Genomic DNA, 19,466 nt, shown 5'->3' on the forward strand with positions numbered 1-19,466 from the left:
TATTGTTATTGCAGGATTAACAAATTAATATTACCGAAAAAGTTGCACTTTCTTAGGTTTAGACTTAAAGCCGATTTTCTTGTAAATTGTATGTTAAATACTTGAGCGCTGTACCGCTTAGGCCGAAACACATCAATTTTACTGATTTGATCTAAAGTCAAACTTTCATATAATTTCAGCATTAACAAATTAATATAACCAAAAAAATTGCACTTTCTTAGACTAGACTTAAAGCCGATTTTCTTGTAAATTTTATGTCAGTTGCGTGAGCAGTGTACTGCTTAAGCCGAAAAACATGAATTTTACTGATTTGAACGAAAGTCAAATTATGTTGTTATTGCAGGATTAATAAATTAATATTACCGCAAAAGTTGCACTTTCTTAGTTGTAGACTTAAAGTCGATTTTCTTGTAAATTCTATGTCAATTGCGGTAGCACTGTACTGCTTAAGCCGCAAAACAGCGATTTTACTGATTTGATCTAAAGTCAAACTTTCATATAATTTCAGGATTAACAAATTAATATTACCGCAAAAGTTGCACTTTCTTAGATTAGACTTAAAGCCGATTTTCTTGTAAATTGTATGTCAATTGCGTGAGCATTGTACCGCTCAAGCCGAAAAACATGAATTTTACTGATTTGAACGAAAGTCAAATTATGTTGTTATTGCAGGATTAACAAATTAATATCACCGCAAAAGTTGCACTTTCTTAGTTGTAGACTTAAAGTCGAATTTCTTGTAAATTGTATGTCAATTGCGGTAGCACTGTTTTGCTTTAGCCGCAAAACATCGATTTTACTGATTTGATCTAAAGTCAAACTTTCATATAATTTCAGGATTAACAAATTAATATAACCGAAAAAATTGCACTTTCTTAGGTTTAGACTTAAAGCCGATTTTCTTGTAAATTGTATGTCAGTTGCGTGAGCACTGTACGGCTTAAGCCGAAAAACATGAATTTTACTAGCTTGAGCGAAAGTCAAATTATATTGTTATTGCAGGATTAACAAATTAATATTACCGAAAAAGTTGCACTTTCTTAGGTTTAGACTTAAAGCCGATTTTCTTGTAAATTGTATGTCAGTTGCGTGAGCACTGTAAAGCTTAAGCCGAAAAACATGAATTTTACTAATTTGAGCGAAAGTCAAATTATATTGTTATTGCAGGATTAACAAATTAATATTACCGAAAAAGTTGCACTTTCTTAGGTTTAGACTTAAAGTCGATTTTCTTGTGAATTGTATGTCAATTGCGGTAGGACTGTACCGCTTAAGCCGAAAAACATGAATTTTATTGATTTGAGCGAAAGTCCAATTATATTGCTATTGCAGAGTTGACAAATTAATATAACCGAAAAAATTGCACTTTCTTAGATGTAGACTTAAAGCCGATTTTCTTGTAAAATGTATATCAGTTGCTTGAGGACTGTACTGCTTAAGCCGAAAAACATCAATTTTACTGGTTTGAGCGAAAGTCAAATTATATTGTTATTGCAGAATTGACATATTCATATAACCGAAAAAGTTGCACTTTCTTAGGTTTAGTCTCAAAGCCGATTTTCTTGTAAATTGTATGTCAATTGCGGTAGCACTGTACTGCTTAAGCCGAAAAACATCGATTTTACTGATTTGATCAAAAGTCAAACTTTCATATAATTTCAGGATTAACAAATTAATATATTGCACTTTCTTAGGTTTAGACTTAAAGCCGATTTTCTTGTAAATTGTATGTCAGTTGCGTGAGCACTGTAAAGCTTAAGCCGAAAAACATGAATTTTACTAATTTGAGCGAAAGTCAAATTATATTGCTATTGCAGGATTAACAAATAAATATTACCGCAAAAGTTGCACTTTCTTAGTTTTAGACTTAAAGTCGAATTTCTTGTAAATTGTATGTCAATTGCGGTAGCACTGTTTTGCTTTAGCCGCAAAACATCGATTTTACTGATTTGATCTAAAGTCAAACTTTCATATAATTTCAGGATTAACAAATTAATATAACCGAAAAAATTGCACTTTCTTAGATTAGACTGAAAGCCGATTTTCTTGTAAATTGTATGTCAATTGCGTGAGCAGTGTACCGCTCAAGCCGAAAAACATGAATTTTACTGATTTGAGCGAAAGTCAAATTATATTGTTATTGCAGGATTAACAAATTAATATTACCGAAAAAGTTGCACTTTCTTAGTTGTAGACTTAAAGTCGATTTTCTTGATAATTCTATGTCAATTGCGGTAGCACTGTACTGCTTAGGCCGCAAAACAGCGATTTTACTGATTTGATCTAAAGTCAAACTTTCATATAATTTCAGGATTAACAAATTAATATTACCGCAAAAGTTGCACTTTCTTAGATTAGACTTAAAGCCGATTTTCTTTTAAATTGTATGTCAATTGCGTGAGCATTGTACCGCTCAAGCCGAAAAACATGAATTTTACTGATTTGAACGAAAGTCAAATTATGTTGTTATTGCAGGATTAACAAATTAATATCACCGCAAAAGTTGCACTTTCTTAGTTGTAGACTTAAAGTCGATTTTCTTGTAAATTCTATGTCAATTGCGGTAGCACTGTACTGCTTAAGCCGCAAAACATCGATTTTACTGATTTGATCTAAAGTCAAACTTTCATATAATTTCAGCATTAACAAATTAATATAACCAAAAAAATTGCACTTTCTTAGACTAGACTTAAAGCCGATTTTCTTGTAAATTTTATGTCAGTTGCGTGAGCAGTGTACTGCTTAAGCCGAAAAACATGAATTTTACTGATTTGAGCAAAAGTCAAATTATATTGTTATTGCAGGATTAACAAATTAATATTACCGCAAAAGTTGCACTTTCTTAGTTTTAGACTTAAAGTCGATTTTCTTGTAAATTGTAAATCAATTGCGGTAGCACTGTACTGCTTAAGCCGCAAAACATCGATTTTACTGATTTGATCTAAAGTCAAACTTTCATATAATTTCAGGATTAACAAATTAATATAACCGAAAAAATTGCACTTTTTTAGATTTAGACTTAAAGCCGATTTTCTTGTAAATTTTATGTCAGTTGCGTGAGCAGTGTACTGCTCAAGCCGAAAAACATGAATTTTACTGATTTGAGCAAAAGTCAAATTATATTGTTATTGCAGGATTAACAAATTTATATTACCGCAAAAATTGCACTTTCTTAGTTTTAGACTTAAAGTCGATTTTCTTGTAAATTGTATATCAATTGCGGTAGCACTGTACTGCTTAAGCTGCAAAACATCGATTTTACTGATTTGATCTAAAGTCAAACTTTCATATAATTTCAGCATTAACAAATTAATATAACCAAAAAAATTGCACTTTCTTAGACTAGACTTAAAGCCGATTTTCTTGTAAATTTGATGTCAGTTGCGTGAGCAGTGTACTGCTTAAGCCGAAAAACATGAATTTTATTGATTTGAGCGAAAGTCCAATTATATTGCTATTGCAGAGTTGACAAATTAATATAACCGAAAAAATTGCACCTTCTTAGATGTAGACTTAAAGCCGATTTTCTTGTAAAATGTATATCAGTTGCTTGAGGACTGTACTGCTTAAGCCGAAAAACATCAATTTTACTGGTTTGAGCAAAAGTCAAATTATATTGTTATTGCAGAATTGACATATTCATATAACCGAAAAAATTGCACTTTCTTAGATTTAGACTTAAAGCCGATTTTCTTGTAAATTGTATGTTAATTACTTGAGCGCTGTACCGCTTAGGCCGAAAAACATCAATTTTACTGATTTGCGTTAAAAGCAAACTTTCATTTTATTTCAGGATTAACAATTGTATGTTACTTACTTGATCGCTGTACCGCTCAAGCCGAAATGTTATTTCAGGATTAACAAATTAAAATAACCGAAAAAATTGCAATTTCTTAGGTTTAAAATTTAAGTCCATTTTCTTGTAAATTGTATGTCAACTGCGGTAGCACTGTACTGCTTAAGCCGTAAAACATCGATTTTACTGATTTGATCTAAAGTCAAACTTTCATATAACTTCAGGATTAACAAATTAATATAACCGAAAAAATTGCACTTTCTTAGATTAGACTTAAAGCCGATTTTCTTGTAAATTGTATGTCAATTGCGTGAGCACTGTACTGCTTAAGCCGAAAAACATGAATTTTACTGATTTGAGCGAAAGTCAAATTATATTGTTATTGCAGGATTAACAAATTAATATTACCGCAAAAGTTGCACTTTCTTAGTTTTAGACTTAAAGTCGATTTTCTTGTAAATTGTATATCAATTGCGGTAGCACTGTACTGCTTAAGCCGCAAATCATCGATTTTACTGATTTGATCTAAAGTCAAACTTTCATATAATTTCAGGATTAACAAATTATTATAACAGAAAAAATTGCACTTTCTTAGATTAGACTTAAAGCCGATTTTCTTGTAAATTGTATATCAGTTGCGTGAACATTGTACTGCTTAAGCCGAAAAACATGAATTTTACTGATTTGAGCGAAAGTCAAATTTAGTTGTTATTGCAGGATTAACAAATTAGTATTACCGCAAAAGTTGCACTTTCTTAGTTTTAGACTTAAAGTCGATTTTCTTGTAAATTGTATATCAATTGCGGTAGCACTGTACTGCTTAAGCCGCAAAACATCGATTTTACTGACGTGATCTAAAGTCAAACTTTCATATAATTTCAGGATTAACAAATTAATATAACCGAAAAAATTGCACTTTTTTAGATCTAGACTTAAAGCCGATTTTCTTGTAAATTGTATGTTAAATACTTGAGCGCTGTACCGCTTAGGCCGAAACACATCAATTTTACTGATTTGATCTAAAGTCAAACTTTCATATAATTTCAGCATTAACAAATTAATATAACCAAAAAAATTGCACTTTCTTAGACTAGACTTAAAGCCGATTTTCTTGTAAATTTTATGTCAGTTGCGTGAGCAGTGTACTGCTTAAGCCGAAAAACATGAATTTTACTGATTTGAACGAAAGTCAAATTATGTTGTTATTGCAGGATTAACAAATTAATATTCCCGAAAAAATTGCACTTTCTTAGGTTTAGTCTCAAAGCCGATTTTCTTGTAAATTGTATGTCAATTGCGGTAGCACTGTACTGCTTAAGCCGAAAAACATCGATTTTACTGATTTGATCAAAAGTCAAACTTTCATATAATTTCAGGATTAACAAATTAATATAACCGAAAAAATTGCACTTTCTTAGGTTTAGACTTAAAGCCGATTTTCTTGTAAATTGTATGTCAGTTGCGTGAGCACTGTAAAGCTTAAGCCGAAAAACATGAATTTTACTAATTTGAGCGAAAGTCAAATTATATTGCTATTGCAGGATTAACAAATAAATATTACCGCAAAAGTTGCACTTTCTTAGTTTTAGACTTAAAGTCGAATTTCTTGTAAATTGTATGTCAATTGCGGTAGCACTGTACTGCTTAAGCCGCAAAACATCGATTTTACTGATTTGATCTAAAGTCAAACTTTCATATAATTTCAGCATTAACAAATTAATATAACCAAAAAAATTGCACTTTCTTAGACTAGACTTAAAGCCGATTTTCTTGTAAATTTTATGTCAGTTGCGTGAGCAGTGTACTGCTTAAGCCGAAAAACATGAATTTTACTGATTTGAGCAAAAGTCAAATTATATTGTTATTGCAGGATTAACAAATTAATATTACCGCAAAAGTTGCACTTTCTTAGTTTTAGACTTAAAGTCGATTTTCTTGTAAATTGTATATCAATTGCGGTAGCACTGTACTGCTTAAGCCGCAAAACATCGATTTTACTGATTTGATCTAAAGTCAAACTTTCATATAATTTCAGGATTAACAAATTAATATAACCAAAAAAATTGCACTTTCTTAGACTAGACTTAAAGCCGATTTTCTTGTAAATTTTATGTCAGTTGCGTGAGCATTGTACTGCTTAAGCCGAAAAACATGAATTTTACTGATTTGAGCAAAAGTCAAATTATATTGTTATTGCAGGATTAACAAATTAATATTACCGCAAAAGTTGCACTTTCTTAGTTTTAGACTTAAAGTCGATTTTCTTGTAAATTGTATATCAATTGCGGTAGCACTGTACTGCTTAAGCCGCAAAACAGCGATTTTACTGATTTGATCTAAAGTCAAACTTTCATATAATTTCAGGATTAACAAATTAATATTACCGCAAAAGTTGCACTTTCTTAGATTAGACTTAAAGCCGATTTTCTTTTAAATTGTATGTCAATTGCGTGAGCATTGTACCGCTCAAGCCGAAAAACATGAATTTTACTGATTTGAACGAAAGTCAAATTATGTTGTTATTGCAGGATTAACAAATTAATATCACCGCAAAAGTTGCACTTTCTTAGTTGTAGACTTAAAGTCGATTTTCTTGTAAATTCTATGTCAATTGCGGTAGCACTGTACTGCTTAAGCCGCAAAACATCGATTTTACTGATTTGATCTAAAGTCAAACTTTCATATAATTTCAGCATTAACAAATTAATATAACCAAAAAAATTGCACTTTCTTAGACTAGACTTAAAGCCGATTTTCTTGTAAATTTTATGTCAGTTGCGTGAGCAGTGTACTGCTTAAGCCGAAAAACATGAATTTTACTGATTTGAGCAAAAGTCAAATTATATTGTTATTGCAGGATTAACAAATTAATAATACCGCAAAAGTTGCACTTTCTTAGTTTTAGACTTAAAGTCGATTTTCTTGTAAATTGTATATCAATTGCGGTAGCACTGTACTGCTTAAGCCGCAAAACATCGATTTTACTGATTTGATCTAAAGTCAAACTTTCATATAATTTCAGGATTAACAAATTAATATAACCAAAAAAATTGCACTTTCTTAGGCTAGACTTAAAGCCGATTTTCTTGTAAATTTTATGTCAGTTGCGTGAGCAGTGTACTGCTTAAGCCGAAAAACATGAATTTTACTGATTTGAGCAAAAGTCAAATTATATTGTTATTGCAGGATTAACAAATTAATATTACCGCAAAAGTTGCACTTTCTTAGTTTTAGACTTAAAGTCGATTTTCTTGTAAATTGTATATCAATTGCGGTAGCACTGTACTGCTTAAGCCGCAAAACATCGATTTTACTGATTTGATCTAAAGTCAAACTTTCATATAATTTCAGGATTAACAAATTAATATAACCGAAAAAATTGCACTTTTTTAGATTTAGACTTAAAGCCGATTTTCTTGTAAATTTTATGTCAGTTGCGTGAGCAGTGTACTGCTCAAGCCGAAAAACATGAATTTTACTGATTTGAGCAAAAGTCAAATTATATTGTTATTGCAGGATTAACAAATTAATATTACCGCAAAAGTTGCACTTTCTTAGTTTTAGACTTAAAGTCGATTTTCTTGTAAATTGTATATCAATTGCGGTAGCACTGTACTGCTTAAGCCGCAAAACATCGATTTTACTGATTTGATCTAAAGTCAAACTTTCATATAATTTCAGCATTAACAAATTAATATAACCAAAAAAATTGCACTTTCTTAGACTAGACTTAAAGCCGATTTTCTTGTAAATTTTATGTCAGTTGCGTGAGCAGTGTACTGCTTAAGCCGAAAAACATGAATTTTATTGATTTGAGCGAAAGTCCAATTATATTGCTATTACAGAGTTGACAAATTAATATAACCGAAAAAATTGCACTTTCTTAGATGTAGACTTAAAGCCGATTTTCTTGTAAAATGTATATCAGTTGCTTGAGGACTGTACTGCTTAAGCCGAAAAACATCAATTTTACTGGTTTGAGCGAAAGTCAAATTATATTGTTATTGCAGAATTGACATATTCATATAACCGAAAAAATTGCACTTTCTTAGATTTAGACTTAAAGCCGATTTTCTTGTAAATTGTATGTTAATTACTTGAGCGCTGTACCGCTTAGGCCGAAAAACATCAATTTTACTGATTTGCGTTAAAAGCAAACTTTCATTTTATTTCAGGATTAACAATTGTATGTTACTTACTTGATCGCTGTACCGCTCAAGCCGAAATGTTATTTCAGGATTAACAAATTAAAATAACCGAAAAAATTGCAATTTCTTAGGTTTAAAATTTAAGTCCATTTTCTTGTAAATTGTATGTCAACTGCGGTAGCACTGTACTGCTTAAGCCGCAAAACATCGATTTTACTGATTTGATCTAAAGTCAAACTTTCATATAACTTCAGGATTAACAAATTAATATAACCGAAAAAATTGCACTTTCTTAGATTAGACTTAAAGCCGATTTTCTTGTAAATTGTATGTCAATTGCGTGAGCACTGTACTGCTTAAGCCGAAAAACATGAATTTTACTGATTCGAGCGAAAGTCAAATTATATTGTTATTGCAGGATTAACAAATTAATATTACCGCAAAAGTTGCACTTTCTTAGTTTTAGACTTAAAGTCGATTTTCTTGTAAATTGTATATCAATTGCGGTAGCACTGTACTGCTTAAGCCGCAAATCATCGATTTTACTGATTTGATCTAAAGTCAAACTTTCATATAATTTCAGGATTAACAAATTAATATAACCGAAAAAATTGCACTTTCTTAGATTAGACTTAAAGCCGATTTTCTTGTAAATTGTATATCAGTTGCGTGAACATTGTACTGCTTAAGCCGAAAAACATGAATTTTACTGATTTGAGCGAAAGTCAAATTTAGTTGTTATTGCAGGATTAAAAAATTAGTATTACCGCAAAAGTTGCACTTTCTTAGTTTTAGACTTAAAGTCGATTTTCTTGTAAATTGTATATCAATTGCGGTAGCACTGTACTGCTTAAGCCGCAAATCATCGATTTTACTGATTTGATCTAAAGTCAAACTTTCATATAATTTCAGGATTAACAAATTAATATAACCGAAAAAATTGCACTTTCTTAGATTAGACTTAAAGCCGATTTTCTTGTAAATTGTATATCAGTTGCGTGAACATTGTACTGCTTAAGCCGAAAAACATGAATTTTACTGATTTGAGCGAAAGTCAAATTTAGTTGTTATTGCAGGATTAACAAATTAGTATTACCGCAAAAGTTGCACTTTCTTAGTTTTAGACTTAAAGTCGATTTTCTTGTAAATTGTATATCAATTGCGGTAGCACTGTACTGCTTAAGCCGCAAAACATCGATTTTACTGACGTGATCTAAAGTCAAACTTTCATATAATTTCAGGATTAACAAATTAATATAACCGAAAAAATTGCACTTTTTTAGATTTAGACTTAAAGCCGATTTTCTTGTAAATTGTATGTTAAATACTTGAGCGCTGTACCGCTTAGGCCGAAACACATCAATTTTACTGATTTGATCTAAAGTCAAACTTTCATATAATTTCAGCATTAACAAATTAATATAACCAAAAAAATTGCACTTTCTTAGACTAGACTTAAAGCCGATTTTCTTGTAAATTTTATGTCAGTTGCGTGAGCAGTGTACTGCTTAAGCCGAAAAACATGAATTTTACTGATTTGAACGAAAGTCAAATTATGTTGTTATTGCAGGATTAACAAATTAATATTCCCGAAAAAATTGCACTTTCTTAGTTGTAGACTTAAAGTCGATTTTCTTGTAAATTGTATGTCAATTGCGGTAGCACTGTACTGCTTAAGCCGCAAAACATCGATTTTACTGATTTGATCTAAAGTCAAACTTTCATATAATTTCAGGATTAACAAATTAATATAACCGAAAAAATTGCACTTTCTTAGGTTTAGACTCAAAGTCGATTTTCTTGTAAATTGTATGTCAGTTGCGTGAGCACTGTACCGCTTAAGCCGAAAAACATGAATTTTACTAATTTGAGCGAAAGTCAAATTATATTGTTATTGCAGGATTAACAAATTAATATTACCGAAAAAGTTGCACTTTCTTAGGTTTAGACTTAAAGTCGATTTTCTTGTAAATTGTATGTCAATTGCGGTAGGACTGTACCGCTTAAGCCGAAAAACATGAATTTTATTGATTTGAGCGAAAGTCCAATTATATTGCTAGTGCAGAGTTGACAAATTAATATAACCGAAAAAATTACACTTTCTTAGATGTAGACTTAAAGCCGATTTTCTTGTAAAATGTATGTTAAATACTTGAGCGCTGTACCGCTTAGGCCGAAACACATTAATTTTACTGATTTGCGTTAAAAGCAAACTTTCATTTTATTTCAGGATTAACAATTGTATGTTACTTACTTGATCGATGTACCGCTCAAGCCGAAATGTTATTTCAGGATTAACAAATTAAAATAACCGAAAAAATTGCAATTTCTTAGGTTTAAAATTTAAGTCCATTTTCTTGTAAATTGTATGTCAACTGCGGTAGCACTGTACTGCTTAAGCCGCTAAACATCGATTTTACTGATTTGATCTAAAGTCAAACTTTCATATAACTTCAGGATTAACAAATTAATATAACCGAAAAAATTGCACTTTCTTAGATTAGACTTAAAGCCGATTTTCTTGTAAATTGTATGTCAATTGCGTGAGCACTGTACTGCTTAAGCCGAAAAACATGAATTTTACTGATTTGAGCGAAAGTCAAATTATATTGTTATTGCAGGATTAACAAATTAATATTACCGCAAAAGTTGCACTTTCTTAGTTTTAGACTTAAAGTCGATTTTCTTGTAAATTCTATGTCAATTGCGGTAGCACTGTACTGCTTAAGCCGCAAAACAGCGATTTTACTGATTTGATCTAAAGTCAAACTTTCATATAATTTCAGGATTAACAAATTAATATAACCGAAAAAATTGCACTTTCTTAGGTTTAGACTTAAAGCCGATTTTCTTGTAAATTGTATGTCAGTTGCGTGAGCACTGTAAAGCTTAAGCCGAAAAACATGAATTTTACTAATTTGAGCGAAAGTCAAATTATATTGCTTTTGCAGGATTAACAAATTAATATTCCCGACAAAATTGCACTTTCTTAGTTGTAGACTTAAAGTCGATTTTCTTGTAAATTGTATGTCAATTGCGGTAGCACTGTACTGCTTAAGCCGCAAAACATCGATTTTACTGATTTGATCTAAAGTCAAACTTTCATATAATTTCAGGATTAACAAATTAATACAACCGAAAAAATTGCACTTTCTTAGGTTTAGACTCAAAGTCGATTTTCTTGTAAATTGTATGTCAGTTGCGTGAGCACTGTACCGCTTAAGCCGAAAAACATGAATTTTACTAATTTGAGCGAAAGTCAAATTATATTGTTATTGCAGGATTAACAAATTAATATTACCGAAAAAGTTGCACTTTCTTAGGTTTAGACTTAAAGTCGATTTTCTTGTAAATTGTATGTCAATTGCGGTAGGACTGTACCGCTTAAGCCGAAAAACATGAATTTTATTGATTTGAGCGAAAGTCCAATTATATTGCTAGTGCAGAGTTGACAAATTAATATAACCGAAAAAATTACACTTTCTTAGATGTAGACTTAAAGCCGATTTTCTTGTAAAATGTATGTTAAATACTTGAGCGCTGTACCGCTTAGGCCGAAACACATTAATTTTACTGATTTGCGTTAAAAGCAAACTTTCATTTTATTTCAGGATTAACAATTGTATGTTACTTACTTGATCGCTGTACCGCTCAAGCCGAAATGTTATTTCAGGATTAACAAATTAAAATAACCGAAAAAATTGCAATTTCTTAGGTTTAAAATTTAAGTCCATTTTCTTGTAAATTGTATGTCAACTGCGGTAGCACTGTACTGCTTAAGCCGCTAAACATCGATTTTACTGATTTGATCTAAAGTCAAACTTTCATATAACTTCAGGATTAACAAATTAATATAACCGAAAAAATTGCACTTTCTTAGATTAGACTTAAAGCCGATTTTCTTGTAAATTGTATGTCAATTGCGTGAGCACTGTACTGCTTAAGCCGAAAAACATGAATTTTACTGATTTGAGCGAAAGTCAAATTATATTGTTATTGCAGGATTAACAAATTAATATTACCGCAAAAGTTGCACTTTCTTAGTTTTAGACTTAAAGTCGATTTTCTTGTAAATTCTATGTCAATTGCGGTGGCACTGTACTGCTTAAGCCGCAAAACAGCGATTTTACTGATTTGATCTAAAGTCAAACTTTCATATAATTTCAGGATTAACAAATTAATATAACCGAAAAAATTGCACTTTCTTAGGTTTAGACTTAAAGCCGATTTTCTTGTAAATTGTATGTCAGTTGCGTGAGCACTGTAAAGCTTAAGCCGAAAAACATGAATTTTACTAATTTGAGCGAAAGTCAAATTATATTGCTATTGCAGGATTAACAAATTAATATTCCCGACAAAATTGCACTTTCTTAGTTGTAGACTTAAAGTCGAATTTCTTGTAAATTGTATGTCAATTGCGGTAGCACTGTTTTGCTTTACGCAAAACATCGATTTTACTGACGTGATCTAAAGTCAAACTTTCATATAATTTCAGGATTAACAAATTAATATTACCGCAAAAGTTGCACTTTCTTAGTTTTAGACTTAAAGTCGATTTTCTTGTAAATTGTATATCAATTGCGGTAGCACTGTACTGCTTAAGCCGCAAAACATCGATTTTACTGATTTGATCTAAAGTCAAACTTTCATATAATTTCAGGATTAACAAATTAATATAACCAAAAAAATTGCACTTTCTTAGGCTAGACTTAAAGCCGATTTTCTTGTAAATTTTATGTCAGTTGCGTGAGCAGTGTACTGCTTAAGCCGAAAAACATGAATTTTACTGATTTGAGCAAAAGTCAAATTATATTGTTATTGCAGGATTAACAAATTAATATTACCGCAAAAGTTGCACTTTCTTAGTTTTAGACTTAAAGTCGATTTTCTTGTAAATTGTATATCAATTGCGGTAGCACTGTACTGCTTAAGCCGCAAAACATCGATTTTACTGATTTGATCTAAAGTCAAACTTTCATATAATTTCAGGATTAACAAATTAATATAACCGAAAAAATTGCACTTTTTTAGATTTAGACTTAAAGCCGATTTTCTTGTAAATTTTATGTCAGTTGCGTGAGCAGTGTACTGCTCAAGCCAAAAAACATGAATTTTACTGATTTGAGCAAAAGTCAAATTATATTGTTATTGCAGGATTAACAAATTAATATTACCGCAAAAGTTGCACTTTCTTAGTTTTAGACTTAAAGTCGATTTTCTTGTAAATTGTATATCAATTGCGGTAGCACTGTACTGCTTAAGCCGCAAAACATCGATTTTACTGATTTGATCTAAAGTCAAACTTTCATATAATTTCAGCATTAACAAATTAATATAACCAAAAAAATTGCACTTTCTTAGACTAGACTTAAAGCCGATTTTCTTGTAAATTTTATGTCAGTTGCGTGAGCAGTGTACTGCTTAAGCCGAAAAACATGAATTTTATTGATTTGAGCGAAAGTCCAATTATATTGCTATTGCAGAGTTGACAAATTAATATAACCGAAAAAATTGCACTTTCTTAGATGTAGACTTAAAGCCGATTTTCTTGTAAAATGTATATCAGTTGCTTGAGGACTGTACTGCTTAAGCCGAAAAACATCAATTTTACTGGTTTGAGCGAAAGTCAAATTATATTGTTATTGCAGAATTGACATATTCATATAACCGAAAAAATTGCACTTTCTTAGATTTAGACTTAAAGCCGATTTTCTTGTAAATTGTATGTTAATTACTTGAGCGCTGTACCGCTTAGGCCGAAAAACATCAATTTTACTGATTTGCGTTAAAAGCAAACTTTCATTTTATTTCAGGATTAACAATTGTATGTTACTTACTTGATCGCTGTACCGCTCAAGCCGAAATGTTATTTCAGGATTAACAAATTAAAATAACCGAAAAAATTGCAATTTCTTAGGTTTAAAATTTAAGTCCATTTTCTTGTAAATTGTATGTCAACTGCGGTAGCACTGTACTGCTTAAGCCGCAAAACATCGATTTTACTGATTTGATCTAAAGTCAAACTTTCATATAACTTCAGGATTAACAAATTAATATAACCGAAAAAATTGCACTTTCTTAGATTAGACTTAAAGCCGATTTTCTTGTAAATTGTATGTCAATTGCGTGAGCACTGTACTGCTTAAGCCGAAAAACATGAATTTTACTGATTTGAGCGAAAGTCAAATTATATTGTTATTGCAGGATTAACAAATTAATATTACCGCAAAAGTTGCACTTTCTTAGTTTTAGACTTAAAGTCGATTTTCTTGTAAATTGTATATCAATTGCGGTAGCACTGTACTGCTTAAGCCGCAAATCATCGATTTTAATGATTTGATCTAAAGTCAAACTTTCATATAATTTCAGGATTAACAAATTAATATAACCGAAAAAATTGCACTTTCTTAGATTAGACTTAAAGCCGTTTTTTTTGTAAATTGTATATCAGTTGCGTGAACATTGTACTGCTTAAGCCGAAAAACATGAATTTTACTGATTTGAGCGAAAGTCAAATTTAGTTGTTATTGCAGGATTAACAAATTAGTATTACCGCAAAAGTTGCACTTTCTTAGTTTTAGACTTAAAGTCGATTTTCTTGTAAATTGTATATCAATTGCGGTAGCACTGTACTGCTTAAGCCGCAAAACATCGATTTTACTGACGTGATCTAAAGTCAAACTTTCATATAATTTCAGGATTAACAAATTAATATAACCGAAAAAATTGCACTTTTTTAGATTTAGACTTAAAGCCGATTTTCTTGTAAATTGTATGTTAAATACTTGAGCGCTGTACCGCTTAGGCCGAAACACATCAATTTTACTGATTTGATCTAAAGTCAAACTTTCATATAATTTCAGCATTAACAAATTAATATAACCAAAAAAATTGCACTTTCTTAGACTAGACTTAAAGCCGATTTTCTTTAAATTTTATGTCAGTTGCGTGAGCAGTATACTGCTTAAGCCGAAAAACATGAATTTTACTGATTTGAACGAAAGTCAAATTATGTTGTTATTGCAGGATTAACAAATTAATATTCCCGAAAAAATTGCACTTTCTTAGTTGTAGACTTAAAGTCGATTTTCTTGTAAATTGTATGTCAATTGCGGTAGCACTGTACTGCTTAAGCCGCAAAACATCGATTTTACTGATTTGATCTAAAGTCAAACTTTCATATAATTTCAGGATTAACAAATTAATATAACCGAAAAAATTGCACTTTCTTAGGTTTAGACTCAAAGTCGATTTTCTTGTAAATTGTATGTCAGTTGCGTGAGCACTGTACCGCTTAAGCCGAAAAACATGAATTTTACTAATTTGAGCGAAAGTCAAATTATATTGTTATTGCAGGATTAACAAATTAATATTACCGAAAAAGTTGCACTTTCTTAGGTTTAGACTTAAAGTCGATTTTCTTGTAAATTGTATGTCAATTGCGGTAGGACTGTACCGCTTAAGCCGAAAAACATGAATTTTATTGATTTGAGCGAAAGTCCAATTATATTGCTAGTGCAGAGTTGACAAATTAATATAACCGAAAAAATTACACTTTCTTAGATGTAGACTTAAAGCCGATTTTCTTGTAAAATGTATGTTAAATACTTGAGCGCTGTACCGCTTAGGCCGAAACACATTAATTTTACTGATTTGCGTTAAAAGCAAACTTTCATTTTATTTCAGGATTAACAATTGTATGTTACTTACTTGATCGCTGTACCGCTCAAGCCGAAATGTTATTTCAGGATTAACAAATTAAAATAACCGAAAAAATTGCAATTTCTTAGGTTTAAAATTTAATTCCATTTTCTTGTAAATTGTATGTCAACTGCGGTAGCACTGTACTGCTTAAGCCGCTAAACATCGATTTTACTGATTTGATCTAAAGTCAAACTTTCATATAACTTCAGGATTAACAAATTAATATAACCGAAAAAATTGCACTTTCTTAGATTAGACTTAAAGCCGATTTTCTTGTAAATTGTATGTCAATTGCGTGAGCACTGTACTGCTTAAGCCGAAAAACATGAATTTTACTGATTTGAGCGAAAGTCAAATTATATTGTTATTGCAGGATTAACAAATTAATATTACCGCAAAGTTGCACTTTCTTAGTTTTAGACTTAAAGTCGATTTTCTTGTAAATTGTATATCAATTGCGGTAGCACTGTACTGCTTAAGCCGCAAATCATCGATTTTACTGATTTGATCTAAAGTCAAACTTTCATATAATTTCAGGATTAACAAATTAATATAACCGAAAAAATTGCACTTTCTTAGATTAGACTTAAAGCGGATTTTCTTGTAAATTGTATATCAATTGCGGTAGCACTGTACTGCTTAAGCCGCAAATCATCGATTTTACTGATTTGATCTAAAGTCAAACTTTCATATAATTTCAGGATTAACAAATTAATATAACCGAAAAAATTGCACTTTCTTAGATTAGACTTAAAGCGGATTTTCTTGTAAATTGTATATCAGTTGCGTGAGCATTGTACTGCTTAAGCCAAAAAACATGAATTTTACTGATTTGAGCGAAAGTCAAATTTAGTTGTTATTGCAGGATTAACAAATTAATATTCCCGACAAAATTGCACTTTCTTAGTTGTAGACTTAAAGTCGAATTTCTTGTAAATTGTATGTCAATTGCGGTAGCACTGTTTTGCTTTACGCAAAACATCGATTTTACTGACGTGATCTAAAGTCAAACTTTCATATAATTTCAGGATTAACAAATTAATATTACCGCAAAAGTTGCACTTTCTTAGTTTTAGACTTAAAGTCGATTTTCTTGTAAATTGTATATCAATTGCGGTAGCACTGTACTGCTTAAGCCGCAAATCATCGATTTTACTGATTTGATCTAAAGTCAAACTTTCATATAATTTCAGGATTAACAAATTAATATAACCGAAAAAATTGCACTTTCTTAGATTAGACTTAAAGCCGATTTTCTTGTAAATTGTATGTCAGTTGCGTGAGCACTGTAAAGCTTAAGCCGAAAAACATGAATTTTACTAATTTGAGCGAAAGTCAAATTATATTGCTATTGCAGGATTAACAAATTAATATTCCCGACAAAATTGCACTTTCTTAGTTGTAGACTTAAAGTCGAATTTCTTGTAAATTGTATGTCAATTGCGGTAGCACTGTTTTGCTTTACGCAAAACATCGATTTTACTGACGTGATCTAAAGTCAAACTTTCATATAATTTCAGGATTAACAAATTAATATTACCGCAAAAGTTGCACTTTCTTAGTTTTAGACTTAAAGTCGATTTTCTTGTAAATTGTATATCAATTGCGGTAGCACTGTACTGCTTAAGCCGCAAATCATCGATTTTACTGATTTGATCTAAAGTCAAACTTTCATATAATTTCAGGATTAACAAATTAATATAACCGAAAAAATTGCACTTTCTTAGGTTTAGACTTAAAGCCGATTTTCTTGTAAATTGTATGTCAGTTGCGTGAGCACTGTAAAGCTTAAGCCGAAAAACATGAATTTTACTAATTTGAGCGAAAGTCAAATTATATTGCTATTGCAGGATTAACAAATTAATATTCCCGACAAAATTGCACTTTCTTAGTTTTAGACTAAAAGTCGATTTTCTTGTAAATTGTATATCAATTGCGGTAGCACTGTACTGCTTAAGCCGCAAAACATCGATTTTACTGACGTGATCTAAAGTCAAACTTTCATATAATTTCAGGATTAACAAATTAATATAACCGAAAAAATTGCACTTTTTTAGATTTAGACTTAAAGCCGATTTTCTTGTAAATTGTATGTTAAATACTTGAGCGCTGTACCGCTTAGGCCGAAACACATCAATTTTACTGATTTGATCTAAAGTCAAACTTTCATATAATTTCAGCATTAACAAATTAATATAACCAAAAAAATTGCACTTTCTTAGACTAGACTTAAAGCCGATTTTCTTGTAAATTTTATGTCAGTTGCGTGAGCAGTGTACTGCTTAAGCCGAAAAACATGAATTTTACTGATTTGAACGAAAGTCAAATTATGTTGTTATTGCAGGATTAACAAATTAATATTCCCGAAAAAATTGCACTTTCTTAGTTGTAGACTTAAAGTCGATTTTCTTGTAAATTGTATGTCAATTGCGGTAGCACTGTACTGCTTAAGCCGCAAAACATCGATTTTACTGATTTGATCTAAAGTCAAACTTTCATATAATTTCAGGATTAACAAATTAATATAACCGAAAATATTGCACTTTCTTAGGTTTAGACTCAAAGTCGATTTTCTTGTAAATTGTATGTCAGTTGCGTGAGCACTGTACCGCTTAAGCCGAAAAACATGAATTTTACTAATTTGAGCGAAAGTCAAATTATATTGTTATTGCAGGATTAACAAATTAATATTACCGAAAAAGTTGCACTTTCTTAGGTTTAGACTTAAAGTCGATTTTCTTGTAAATTGTATGTCAATTGCGGTAGGACTGTACCGCTTAAGCCGAAAAACATGAATTTTATTGATTTGAGCGAAAGTCCAATTATATTGCTAGTGCAGAGTTGACAAATTAATATTACCGCAAAAGTTGCACTTTCTTAGTTTTAGACTTAAAGTCGATTTTCTTGTAAATTATATGTCAATTGCGGTAGCACTGTACTGCTTAAGCCGCAAAACAGCGATTTTACTGATTTGATCTAAAGTCAAACTTTCATATAATTTCAGGATTAACAAATTAATATAACCGAAAAAATTGCACTTTCTTAGGTTTAGACTTAAAGCCGATTTTCTTGTAAATTGTATGTCAGTTGCGTGAGCACTGTAAAGCTTAAGCCGAAAAACATGAATTTTACTAATTTGAGCGAAAGTCAAATTATATTGCTATTGCAGGATTAACAAATTAATATTCCCGACAAAATTGCACTTTCTTAGTTGTAGACTTAAAGTCGAATTTCTTGTAAATTGTATGTCAATTGCGGTAGCACTGTTTTGCTTTAGCCGCAAAACATAGATTTTACTGATTTGATCAAAAGTCAAACTTTCATATAATTTCAGGATTAACAAATTAATATAACCAAAAAAATTGCACTTTCTTAGACTAGACTTAAAGCCGATTTTCTTGTAAATTTTATGTCAGTTGCGTGAGCAGTGTACTGCTTAAGCCGAAAAACATGAATTTTACTGATTTGAACGAAAGTCAAATTATGTTGTTATTGCAGGATTAATAAATTAATATTACCGCAAAAGTTGCACTTTCTTAGTTGTAGACTTAAAGTCGATTTTCTTGTAAATTCTATGTCAATTGCGGTAGCACTGTACTGCTTAAGCTGCAAAACAGCGATTTTACTGATTTGATCTAAAGTCAAACTTTCATATAATTTCAGGATTAACAAATTAATATTACCGCAAAAGTTGCACTTTCTTAGATTAGACTTAAAGCCGATTTTCTTGTAAATTGTATGTCAATTGCGTGAGCATTGTACCGCTCAAGCCGAAAAACATGAATTTTACTGATTTGAACGAAAGTCAAATTATGTTG

Source organism: Bactrocera oleae, chromosome X (assembly GCF_042242935.1).
Source record: "Bactrocera oleae isolate idBacOlea1 chromosome X, idBacOlea1, whole genome shotgun sequence".
Taxonomy (NCBI): Eukaryota; Metazoa; Arthropoda; class Insecta; order Diptera; family Tephritidae; genus Bactrocera; species Bactrocera oleae.